The sequence below is a fragment of the Psammomys obesus genome, unplaced genomic scaffold (genome assembly GCF_907164565.1).
Source record: "Psammomys obesus unplaced genomic scaffold, mPsaObe1.curated_primary_1811, whole genome shotgun sequence".
Classification (NCBI taxonomy): domain Eukaryota; kingdom Metazoa; phylum Chordata; class Mammalia; order Rodentia; family Muridae; genus Psammomys; species Psammomys obesus.
In genome coordinates, this window is record NW_026590701.1 from 3,402,562 (window position 1) to 3,416,526 (window position 13,965).

The window sequence follows — 13,965 nt, forward strand, 5'->3', positions numbered from 1 at the left end:
GAGTGTTGGGGGCGGAGGCTGTGTGGGCAAGACACAGCTTCCAAATGTTCTTGTAAATATTCATAAAAACACGTCAGTGTTGCTAAACCCACGGTAAACCATAACCACCCATCCTTGCACACCCTGCGTCCTTTTGCTGTTAATCCTTTTGTCTGCCTTGAATTCCTTCCCACAATTGCTTCTCTCTCCATCTTGTGTTTTTGAATCGCTGCCAGCCACCTTAGCCTTTCATGCAAGCCAGTGGTACTCTTTTCAAAGCAGTGGGCCTTGCTGCCAGCTAGGATGCGAACGATACACACTGTCCCGGGGAGGCTGTGTTTTCTCATCTTGGTTCCTTGCTCATGGGGAACACGGCAATTATTCTACCCAGGAACTGATGGGGATTTCGGAGCGACCTGGCACATCTGAAACATTTTTCTGACTCACTGAGTTGGCATCTACTGCTAGATCAGCTTTGGCCCAGTTCCACACAGCCTGTCACCAACAGTGGGTGTTGTTGTAAGCACTAGTTTTGATTGTGGCAAGATGGGCTCTCTGACTCTCCTCTTGTTCTGTTGAGATCAGAAAAGGCATCTGCTCTCCATTCACATTGCATTTGACAAGAGTCCAAAACCTAAATGAATGTTGCTAATAAAGACCTGTAAGGAAAAAACATGTTGAGAACCACTGAGTGTATTCAACACATATCAAGTGTTGGAGCAGGGAGGGGGTGGGGCGGGAGCGAGTCCCTGGTTGGGATCACTGACTGGTGCTGGCCTCTGGGCTTAGCTCTGCCCACGCACTGTGCCTCAGTTTGCCTTCTTGAGGCGGAACGTGCTCATAATGTGTTTTCTGAAACAGAGAGGCTGCAAGCCGCCTCGTGTATGTTTACCTCGGCTTGGGTCAACCAAGCCTCAGCTCAGTAGTGGTATTGACTGAACACCACTGTGCAGCTGCCAAGGGTGACTTCAGCGCTGTGCTTAAGCCTCACTGCTCCTTCTCACCAGAGTCTTTGATCAGGGTAACTGGCATGTCCTCTGTCTTTTGTGTAGCACAGATAAACACAGCCCAAGCTCATCTCTCTGGACTTGCTGCATGGCAAAATCCATCCCAGGCACAGCTTCCCAGAGCACCCAGTGTGCCTGAGAGGGTTTGCTTCTAACCAGGAGTGGTTGGGAGGTCGGGAAATGGTAAAATGTGAGACTAAATTAAAGTTGCTGTCATTAAAGCCCTCATTTGGAGTATCCTCTGAATATGAATTATCTAGAAAACATACATATACCAAGATGACTGAATGAGAAAACTTTTAAAAGAATATCTTAAGTTTTAAAACAATAACATTATTATGATAGATAAAATTTGTCTTTCAGGTAAAGTGTGACTAACTTTTAATACAGTAAATGACTTGAGATCATCTTAAGCAATACTAACAATCATACTGTCAATATTAATGTTACCTTCTCTTTGCTAATTAATATACAGAGCATGTGCTTTGTTCTTTAGAGACTAATGCCACATAAACCAAAATATCATTAAATATTTTAAGGGCTTTATCCAGAGGAAATTCCTATATTCTTAGTTCTTACAGGAGGGTGTCTATCAAAGAAAATTATTCATTTTTATCCCATGATCTTAATATCATAGCAATCCAGATTAAGAAAAACTGGAGGGCCTGGAGGGATGTCTCAGAGGTTAAGAGCAGTGGCTGTTCTTCCAAAGGTCCTGAGTTCAATTCCCAGCAATCATATGATGGCTCATAACTGTCCATAATGAGATCTGATGCCCTCTTCTGGCATGCAAGGCAGAACATTGCATACATAATAAACAAACAAATGAACAAATAAATAATAAAAAATAAATAAAACCCCCAAACTTCAAAAAATGTTTAAAAAAATGATTCGTGGTGGACTTCTCGGTGCTGGGCAAAGCCTATTTCAGTCTCAAGAAAAACCTGGGTGGAGAATTCAGATTCTAGTTTGCCAAGCAAACATCTTCCTTGTTGTGTTGAGGGGCATGAGTAGAACGATGTGCTGGTATCTGAGGGAAGTTGAAGGCTTCCCTTTATGAAAATAAAGAAGTCCGAGATTTAGCCACATGGAACTTGATTAGAGCCAGTAGGTTCGCAGTGCTGTATTTGTCCCTCTAGAGGTACAACCAAGGGCCTCAGGAAGTTGGGCAAATTAAAGAGGGTGAGAAGGTGTGCAGTTGCATACATGTTAATTTTCAGGTTTTGGTGTGAAGGTAGCAGACACATGACAGAATGGATGGAAGGTCAAAGACCTTATAGTTCTGGGACCCTTGGTGCTACAAGTCCGGAAGCTGGGGCCTTGGTTCCTTTTCCTGTCTCTGACAAATCACCGACAGAGGAGCAAGGGAGGCAGGGTTTGTTTTGGCTCCTGGCTCAGTGGGTATCATGGCAGAGAAAGCATTGGTAGGTGGAGAGCTTGGAGTGGCGCTTCTCATTTCCATTCTGGTGTTTGCTTTAGTGTGCCATCACAATCATGTCCATCTTGGCAGATCAGGAAACAGAGAGCCCAAACTGGGACCAGAAGTGGACATCACCTTCAATCTTAGCACCTCATGACTCGCTTCTGCTCTCGAGGCCACAGCCTTAAGGTTCTAGTCTCCTCAAAACAGTGCCTTCATTTGGGTATCAAACATTTAAACACATGAGCCTGTGAGATTCATTCTGTATTCAGAGACAAGTGATTGGTAAGTGAAGGCAAATTAATGAGGAGGGGAGAGGAAGTGTCTCCAGTGTGGACATAGCAGTTTCCCTGTTGGTCACGTTTAGGTTAATAGTTACTGAGAATTTGCTTGTATTTGCACTTGTGCCATAAATAGGAGGGTATAGAAAGATGAAACAATGTTTTAGTTCTAGAACAACAGAGCCCCCAAGCAGTGGTTTATATAAGAGGACAATTACTATTATATGGAAGTATTTAGTAACACTTTTGGGTATCTTCTTCAAACCTCAATTCTCATCTACCCTCCAAATCCATGTAAATATCATAGTTCAATTTCCACTTCTTTCTTTCTTTTGTTTTTCTCTTCTCAGTCTCTTCTGGTATTTTCTGCCAGTCATCAAAATCCTCTTTCAAGTCACTTTGCTGAATTCCAAGATAATCTTTGATCTTTATTTCCTAGACTTCTTTTTAATTCATTCATTAAATTTTTTAATTTAAATTTTTATTCTTTACACACATTACATTCCAGTTAGTTTCCTCTATCTTCACTCTTCCTAGTCTCCCTGCCTCACCTCCTCTCTCCTTTAGATCCACTCCTCCTGCATGTCCCTTCAAAAAAAAAAAAAAAGAAAAAGAAAGAAAGAAAAGAACAGGCCTCCCAGGGCTATAAACCAAACATGATATAACAAATTACAACAAGATTAGGCACAAACTCTCAAATTGAAGCTAGACAAAGCAGCTCATTAGGAAGAAAAGTGTCCCAAGCCCAGGCAAGAGTCAGAAGTCAGAGATACCTACTACTCCTGCTGTTAGGTGTCCCACAAGAACATCAAGCTATACACCCATAAGGTATATACAGAGGACCAATTCAGACCCATACAAGGTCTATGGTTGTTGCTTCAGTCCCTGTGAGCCCCTTTGAGCCCTGCATAGTTGATTCTGTGGGTGATATTCTCTGGCTCCTAGAATCCTTTCTTCCCTTCCTCTTCCTCTTCCTCTTCCTCTTCCTCTTCCTCCTCCTCCTCCTCCTCGTCTCCTTCTTCTTCTTCTTCTTCTTCTTCTTCTTCTTCTTCTTCTTCTTCTTCGGAGTTTCTTTGGCTTTGCCTAGTGTTTGACTACAGGTCTTTGAGTCTTCTTCCATGAATTGCTGGAGGACAGCTCTCTGATAACAATTAGGCTAGGGCTCGGTCTATGAGTACAGCAGAATCATTTCATTGCCATTTTTGCCAGTGTATTTAGCCCTTTCCTGGGTCTCCGGGATGACTATCCTCTGGTTCCTGGCCATCCACACAGTGTTAGGAGTGGGCTCCCACCTCGTGGGGTGGGACTGAAGTTGGGCTCCTCATGGTTGCTCACTCCTTCAAGTTTTGTGCCACCTTTATCCCAGCACATCTTGCAGGCAAAGACATATTGTCCCAGTCCTACTACTGGGAGCCTGGCCTAGTTATAGAACATAGCTGGTTTGGGCTCCCTAGTCCCCATTACTAATCATTTCTTTAAACATCAACAACATTATACTTCTCCCAATTAAGCTTTAAATCCTGGAGGGCCCCAGAGTTCTTTAAAAATATTTATTTTACTTTATGTGTATGTATGTTTTGCTTGTGTATATATATGTACACCATGTCCTGAGGAGGCCCGAAGAGGGCAAACTCAAATTAGGGGTGGGGGTTCTGCTATGAGGGTGCTTGGAACTGGAGCTGGGCCCTTGCAAGAACAAGTGCTCGTTCCTCCTAGAACGCTTCTGTTATTGCTTAGACTCAAGTTAGATTTTCATACTATTCATAACACTCTAACGCTGCTCCATTGTCTTTCTTGCCATTCTCAGTTTGTGAGGCCAGGAACACCGTAGAGCTGTATTCACATCGTTTCACTTAAAGCTTATACGTCTTTCCTGAATGGAACTGAATGAGTCTGAAAGGCTTGACAGATGTAGAAGAATAGCAAGGAAAAGGTAGCCTTTGCTTTCCCCCTTTTACATATGCTATGTGATTAGGAGGCATTGGGGGAGATGAGATTGGGGGAGATTTGAAGGGTAAGTCACTTCAGTGGCAGTATGTAAGAGATTAGACATGGGATGAAGAGCAACTGACTGCATAAATCAGTGGAAAGGATGATGGCTCTAGAGACAACAGTTTAGGCATCATTAGGAAACTGAACCATTGTCTTAAAGAGAAGTTAGGAGAAATCTTGTATTCTTTGGAGTCCTTCACCAGCATGGGAAGCACAGGCAGAAAGCAATTTAGGAGACAAATTTGGATTTGGAGTGCTGAAATTTTAAATTCTTAAATGTTCTGTTACGAATATAGAAATTATATTATGAATTCCAGGAGTCTGGGACCATGTTACTTTAATCACATAGTTCATTCTACATGTTGGTGCTTGATAAATTATTCTGATGGTATGGATAGAATATCATGTTGCCACCTGTACATTGCTGTTTCACTTAGGGGAAGCCCTCTACACAAAGCCTATGTGTTTATTTACTCACACAGCGAGGCTTTATGACTAGGTTGCCCTTTAGATGAACATTATCTATTTTTGCAGATGGTGTTTCAAAATTGATTAGTTCTCCGACCCACCCACTGAAATCATCTAACCTATTGAAGAAGCAGAATAGGATGTGGATTATAGGGTTTCAGATAACACCAAGTCCCTGGTGAAAGGTATGTTATTTCCCTGCTTTGTTCTGCTTTCGGAAGAGTGTAGCTGTGTTTTCTCTTCTCCAACTGTATAGGTCACAGCAATTTTTTTCCCACACCGGGAATTACAAGCTATACGGAGAGTCTCCAGAGCAGAATCACAGTCTTACACAAAAGCCAAGGGCGATTAGTCAGGGCCTGGAAGGTACACAGAGGGTAATTACCAGGTTATATTTGGGTCAGCAACCAAGGTCATTTATGAGATGCTATAAGAAAAACAGATGGTTTGTCTTTAGGTGGGGGTATGTAGACAGACATACATAGTTTAATTATTAGAATATTTGCATTCAAACAGATTAAATACATTTGGCAACTCGATGTATATTTGTGTCTACATAAAATGACTTAAGGAGCAACATGAAGTATTGTTCTGTGTTTGTAAGAAGAGAATATGGTAACAATCAACCCCACTCTTCTCTGACATGTTGAAACTGTTGTCAGAACTGACAGAAGACAAATCCTATTCTTGGCTCAGTTTGCTGCATGCTGCCAAGGGGTCATTCATTTGGTTGTTTTAAAGTCATCCCTGTTCAGCCATAACAATTAAGTTGATGGTGACAGGGCTGTCGAATGGTGGGTCTTAGCGTCAGTGGACTGTGTGGGCTTTTAGAGGCATTCGTTGCCAACAGAAATTCAAAGGAAGTAGTATTAATCCAGAAGAGCAATAAGGATAGTAAGAACTGTTTGAGGGTGGAAAGAGTGATGAATTTCATGGATGGGCTGGAAACGCAGCCTCAGGCGTCTCCTTCACATGCTCCGACAAGCTAAGATAATCTATGTTCCTCTTGCTTTGACCACCTTTCTTGGGGAACAGACTTTCATTTGATATTACTCAGATTAACCCTCATCTCCTTTTTATTTTAAAGTTTTATTACATTTATTTATGTATTTGTGGGTGTGGCTTGAGTGTGCCACAGCACCCATGTGGCTGTGAGAGATCAACTTGGTGGGCTTGTTGTAACAGACCCCCAGACCTTAGCAAACCGTTGTCACAGTGAACTACCATTCGGGCCATAAACTTTAGCACAAAGACAGCACCACCTGCCAAAACGAAAACACAGACCTAATCCACCACAGTCCATAGTTCTGGGAAACTCTCTAAATGTAGTGACCTTGCTTTTTGGTGTCTGTAGTTTTACTTCTGTCTAACTGTTCTGGTTAAGTGAAGTATGCCAACCAAGGATATGGTTTTTGTGCTTAAAATCTCATCTTGAGAAAGGATACGGGTCTACAGTGGTATTCTGAACATCCAGCGTGGTCTTTGTCTGCTAGTAAAGACTTTCTTTTGGCCTGGTCCTCTTGGTCCTCCTGGTCCTCCTCCTAGTCCTCTTGGTCCTCCTCCTTGTCATCCTTGTCCTCCTTGTCTTCATCCTCCTCCTCTTCATCCTTATCCTGTTCATCCTCCTCCTGTTCCTCTTCCTTCTCCTCTTCTCTTCTTCTCTTTCCTCCTCCTCCTCATAGTTCTCATCTTTCATTGTTTTCCTTGTCCTCCTTCTCCTCCTCCTTATTTTCATTGTCCTCCTACTCCTGCTCTTCTCTTCTTCCTCCTTCTCTTCTTCTTTCCTTGAATGACTAGCCATCTTTGGGTGGATATTGTAGTTTTCAATATTTTCTCATCCTTCTTTTTTTCAGTATATTCTTCGGATCTTTGTTGGATAGCCCTTTAAAGTATAAACCCACTAGCTCCCTTCTTAAAGCCCACTATGTTATACTAGTTATATAAAGGCCACCAAGCATGAATTGTCTCAGCACCCTATCAGTTTTCACTGTTTGCATCTTTGTTCCCATTCTTCTTCCTGTCTCAGCTCTTTAAAGCTCTGTGTGTTCTGAGCCTCTGAACCAAGGTCTGTCTTTGAACAGAGTGCTTCTTTAGGGCCCTTGGACCATTGTTTATAGCCATTTTCTTTGTTCGTGACTACCTTATTTCTCTTAATACATGGCATTTCCAAAATTCTCTAATGTTAAACAACAAAGTTATGTTTTAAGATATAACAAGGACCACACAGTTCCTATTTCCTTGGACCACTTCCGGTTAGCTATGTGTCTCAGACTGCACATGTCATCTGCATTGTGCTCTTATGCCACCCTGCTTCACATGTCATAGTTACATGGTTTTTTCCTGTCTTCGCTTTAACCTGTGAGTTTCTTGGGTGTTGAAACTGACATTTTCTTTTCATTATCAGAGCTCTATTAAACAAGAAAGATAAATTTCAAATAGTAAACATGAGTCTGTAATTTTAAAATTTTTTTCTAAATTTTTAATTTTGAGGTTTTTTTTATGTCAGGAATGAACCCTCCCACCTCCTCATATCTGAGAAAGATTATGAAGTAGTTATGCTAATGAGGGTGAAACACATGATACTTGTGGTCTTGAGTTGCTTGCGCTGGCACCTGTGACTTCCATCAGTGCAGCTTTCCCTTGCCGCTTGTTCAGTAAGTGGCATCCTCCCATCCACGTCATGAGTGTCTCTGGACTGTTTTTTCACTGCTTCGGCCTTCTTGCTGGACACATATGATTGGGGTTCCCTTGTTCTCTCTCTACTGGAGATCATGCCAGGATTGAAGAGAAGCATGCGTTCTTAGGAAATTTCAGTGCTTTGACTTTTTACTTTTTTTCTGCCTCAAAGAATCAGTTTTACATTATATTGGCTTCTAATTCAGTTAGCATAAAGTTTCGCTTTGAATCTTTCAGGCATTAGTATCTTAAAACCTCAGATTCGAACATATCAATCTGGATGATTTCCACCACAAGAGAGAAACACTTAACAAGAAAGCAGCTTCAGTTAATAAAAAAAAATGCTTAATGATCTCATGTGAAAGGAGATTTGGGTTAGGGCATGTAGCATAGAAACTTCAATGATGATTCTCATTCTTTCTTTCTCTCTATGCCCAATCCTTGGTAAACAGCTTTAGTTATCAAACCTATTTCCTCATGGTCCCAAAATGGTTGCCCCCATTCCCACCATGAGAAAGAGACATATTTACTATATCAGTTGCTGGTAATACGTAGCCATTAGTATATTTCCACCCTCAGCAGCACAATTTTAAATGATTACGGTGACTTCAATATAATACGGTGTTTACACAGTTTATCCACCGTTTGTCAAGTTAAGTTGTGCACTAATTGACATACACACAGCGTCTGCAAACCCTATGTATTCATCAGACACTCGTATATTAGCAATGCAGAGTGGTCAGCACAGTCACCACCGCTTCCCAAGAGAGAAAAGTCAAACTTGTCCAGAATACAACCTGAAGCCGGATGTTCCTATGCGAAGGGGCGAAGGTCACATGTAACATGACCTTCTTACTTGAGCATCCACTCCTGACATCCTCACTTAAACCTTCCCAGCTTGCTCTGTGTGTGGTGGTTTAGCTTACTTCTGCTTACCTACAAAGCACTGTTTTTCCATCATTTAAGTAGCTCTCCTAGACTCATCTTTACTTCTTTGGTGATACATACCAGGCTGCCAAGCCAGGTCCTCTTACAGCCAAAATTCAAGGCATCTGGTCTCTTCCCATAACCATATCGAATCCCTGGATAGCTATAGGTTTTACTCCAGAAGGAGGAGACTGTTTATATCTGGCTCTCTTCCTCCCTTAGTTTGCATTATAAGCGGAAAATTATGCATTCTTGAGTTGAACCAACTCACAAAATAACGAATGAGTAATGCTTCTTGGCTCTTGTTTTCCTTTTTAATTTTAAAGGACATAATGTGTGTTATCTCAGAGAATGTCAGTTTGCTGATTCAAATTTGGCCATGTGGTTGAATCCAGCTGCCCTTTATAACTCTACTTTCTATATATTTCAAGTTGCTTTCACATTCCAAATAGCATCAGTGAATGCATGTTTAAAGCCAAAATTGGGATTGCTACTTACATTCTCGTTGAGATTGTTCTCAAATCAGAAAAAGCTTCTGTAGGTCATGACCTTTTCTCTCTGCTGTATGACAGAACCTTACAATCTGGGACACATAGCCCTCTGGCATATTACCTGCCAGTGAGGTTGTCTAGCTGAGAATAAACCCCAATGCATGAATTTCTGAAAAGATTCAAAATTGAACTTCTAATATTATCCTTTGTCAATCATCTCCTTATTATTTATTAGATTTCTATAGTGCCTTTTCTCCAAGGAGCTCAATGTATTTTAAACACATGTTATAATGTACTTTAAATAAGTGTTACCAGATTTGGCATTATATGTGAGAAATACTGGTCAAATTACAAATCTCAACTACAAATTACCAGAAGAATGAAAGAACATTTTAACATCATTTAAAAATTACATGTATGTACTTGCACGTGCGTACACACACACACACACACACACACACACACTGCCTATTGGCCCTATCAGAACCTTTTCAGAAACAATTGTAGGTTAGCTTTATAGGTTATCATTGAAAAAAAAAAAGGAAATTCACCTATAAATGCAGGCACTTGCCTGGGATCTGAAGTGTAATATAGCCTTCTTGTTCTGATGTTCCCTTCAGACCAATCTTGCTTATGAACATTGATGCAAAAATACTCAATAAAATACTCGCAAACATAGATATCAGAAGCAGGAGAAAACAGGTAACAGGACAGGAGCCACCACAGAGGGACTCTGAAAGGCTCTACTGATTGAGATGTCATAGTAGAGGCTGAGACTCAGAACCAAACTTTGGGCAGAGTGCAGGGAATCTTAGGAAAGAAGGGGGAGATATAAAGACCTGGAGAGGACAGAAGCTCCAAAAGGAGACTAACAGAGCCAAACAAAACAAAACAAAACAAAACAAAAACAAAACAAAACAAAACAAAAACAAAACAAAACAAAACAACCCTAGCCCTGTGGGCCCTGCAGAGAATGATACCCCAACCAAGGACAATGCCTGGAGAGGACCTAAAAACACCAGTTCAGATGTAGCCCATAGAATCAGTCTCCAAGTGGGATCCCTAGTAAGGGGATCAGGGGCTTTCTCTGGCATGAACTCAGTGACCAGCTCTCTGATCACCTCCCCCTGGGGGGGGTACAGCCTTGCCAGGCCACAGAGGAACACAATGCAACCAGTCCTGATGAGACCTGGTAGGCTAGGGTCATATAGAAGGAGAGGAGGACCTCCCATATCGGTGGTCTAGGGGAGGGACATAGGGGGAGAAAAGGGAGGGAAGGGGGATTGGGAGGAAATGAGGAAGGGAGCCGCAGCCAGGATACAAATTGAATAAATTATAATAAATTATAATTAAAAAGAAAAATATACTCACAAATCGAATCCAAGAACATATTAAAGATATCATCCACCATGACCAAGTAGGCTTCATCCCAGGCATGCAGGGGTGGTTCAATATACAGAAATCCATCAATGTAATCCACCATATAAACAAACTGAAAGACCAAAACCACATGATCATCTCCTCAGATGCTGAAAAAGCATTTGACAAAATCCACACCCGTTCATGTTTAAGGTGTTAGAGAGATCAGGAATAAAAGGCACATACCTAAACATAGTAAAGGCAATATATAGAAAGCATATTGCCAACATCAAACTAAATGGAGAGAAACTTAAATCAATTGCTCTGAAATCAGGGACAAGGCAAGGCTGCCCACTCTTTCCATATCTCTTCAACATAGTACTTGAAGTCCTAGCTAGAGCAATAAGACAGCTAAGGGAGATCAAAGGTATTCAAATCAGAAAGAAGTCAAAGTATCACTATTCGCAGGTGATATGATGGTATACATAAGTGACCCCAAAAACTCTACTGGAGAACTCCTTCAGCTGATAAACACCTTCAGCCAAGTGGCTGGATACAAAATCAACTCAAAATGTGTGATGCCCTCCTGTATACAAAAGACAAAAGGGCTGAGAAATTAGGGAAACAACACCCTTCACAATAGCCACTAATCACATAAAGTACCTTGGGGTGACTCTAACCAAGCAAGAGAAAGGCCTGTATGAAAAAACTTCAAGTCTCTGAAGAAAGAAATTGAAGAAGATATTAGAAGATGGAAAGATCTCCATCTCATGGATTGGTAGGATTAACAGTGAAAATGGCTATCCTGCCAAAAGCAATCTACAGATTCAATGCAATTCCCATCAAAATACCAACACAATTCTGTACAGACCTTGATGTTTCCTTTATAAAAACACAACAGATATTTCAATGTAGCCTTCAAGGGATGGGCTCAGTAGGAGCTGGGTATTTATTTGGTTGGATTTACTGGGCCTCCTAACTCTTTTGCAGAGAATGTTATTTCTTTTCTTCCCCCTTGGATGTGTCAGTGTTGAAGTAATACCAAACACAACATAGCTATGAGCTCCTTGTCCCCTTGATAGCAGAGGGAGGAGAGCTTCAGGGAAATGAAAACAACTGTCATGCCCTCTGTCATTGGAGGAGAAAAATAAACAGAGCAATATATCTGAGTTAGAGGTACTTCAGAAAGTCAGAGGCAGGTGGTGCTTTCTAATTTAGAGACATCTTCTCTTTCTTTGTCACAAAATACCACTCCTTCCCCAAACTTTAACAATAATAAAAGACATGCCACATTCAAAGCACCACCCCATAAACTCCCCACCCCCATCCTGGTTGTCCTAAATTGTGGGCTTCAGTTGCATTCTTCCTTCTTCTTTTCTTCCTTCTTCTTTTTACTTGGGTGGATTTCTTTCAGCCCAGGCAGTCTTCATTCCACATGAGCTTTGAAATCATATCCCTAGATCTGTATAGAAAGGTAGTAGTTCAAGGAATTAGTAGCAGCCTTCAATGGTAATGCTGTCATTAGATCATTATGAGTCCTCTAAGGTTCTGCCTGTGAGCATGGCATGGATTTTATATTTGGAAATAAAATCCTCCCGGGATACCACAGAGCTGCATGCTGGCCTTGCCCCTTCTCGCAGGCCCTTAGGATTGGCTGCCCCGAGTCTGTCTTGTGTTACACCAGAGTAAGCCCTGCTGCGTTTGTTTCACATAAGAACCCTTTCACTTTGTTTATAATGATCTGAATGATATTATTAGGAGAACAAAGCTGCTCAATGGTGACACTTATTGACCAGTCATATCATCTGTAGTTAACTCTCACGTTACATTTCAGGGAAGCTGTGTGAACCTAACTCCAGTATAACTTTTCTTTGGGGAACATTGCTTTGTGTTGAGTTTGAAATAAAATAGAACATAGAAAGCAGGTTTCATTTCCAGGACAGCATTTCAGTTAAGAGGTTTAGCCTTAGCCAGATTATATAGAGACTTGTCAAAAGGAGACTCTTCAACCCAGCCCTGGCTGTCTGACTGTGGCCACGTGTGGGGGAATATGGTCTGCTCTAAGAGGGAGGGGAGACCCGTTAGGAGCTGGGGGGTGAATATCCGTCAGAGGCATCCAGCAATGACTGGAAGACAGCCATGTGTAAAAAGAAGAAGCTCCTGTGCAGGAGCTGGGGGTTGAACGATTTCCTGTCATCCTGTCAGGACGACTATCCACGCTAGTATATCACTTATTGTCTGAGGAGACCATGTAGTAGCAGTGATGGTGGCTAGGTAAGCAGGTGAGCTACAGCATGGGGACATCAAAACACTACTGAAACCTGAAAGTCCTCCCAATGGGGCTGGCATGAATGAGTTTTGAGCAGCAATAGAATAAATAATACACAATAAAAATCTCATGTACCCGATCTTAAATATTCTCACATCCTTCGCATTGGTATTGCAGTGTCATAGTCACTCCTGTTTCTCCGCGCTCCTCGCCTACTCTGCTGCAATAACACTGGAAGTGAGTCCAGTTCTCACCTCTTCGCCTTCATAATGACTCCTGTGTAAGTCTAAAAGAGATAATTTAAAACGTCCCAACCACAACACCCAAATCAAACCCAAATAAATTAATAGTCCCTTAATATCAGCAAGTATTCCCTGTTTGTCTGATAGTTTTAACAATTGGCTGGCTCAAATGAGCATATTAACAGGGTCCTCAGATTAGGTATAGCTTTTTTTGACTCTTAAAAATATTTTAATTTATACATCATCCTATTTCATTTTTACCTTGAATTATTTTGTTGGCAGAAACTCAGTTATTTTCTTTACAGAGATATCTATGTTTTGGTGATTGTGCCCTGTTAAGGAAGTTTCTAACAAACAAGTGGACTTAGAGGCTTGATTTGATTCATGTTTTTATCTAGTAAGAACATTCTTGTTGTTGCTTTACTTACTACAGCCAAGAAATGGAGTCAGCCTAGGTGTCCATCAACAGATGAATAGATAGTGAAACATATATGTATATATCCAAATAGTAATATATACTCTATTTATATATATAATCCTATTCAGTGCTAGGAAAAATGAAATCACAAAATTTGTAAAGAAATGGATTGTCTTGGAATGTGTAATACTAAGCAAGTTCAAAACAGTCTCAGACAGAAAAAAAACTGCATGTCTTCCTTCATATGTAGAATCTATTCAGTACTATATATACATACGTAAGCAAATACATGTGAGTATTGTATAATACAAAGAAAGAAACAGGAGAAGCTAATTATTACGTATGAAGAAGGATTGAATGCAGGTAATGGACCTGAGTTTTGAAAAAAAAAAAAAAGGATGTGAAGCTGATTTTTGTTTAGTTTTAATCCTGTTGT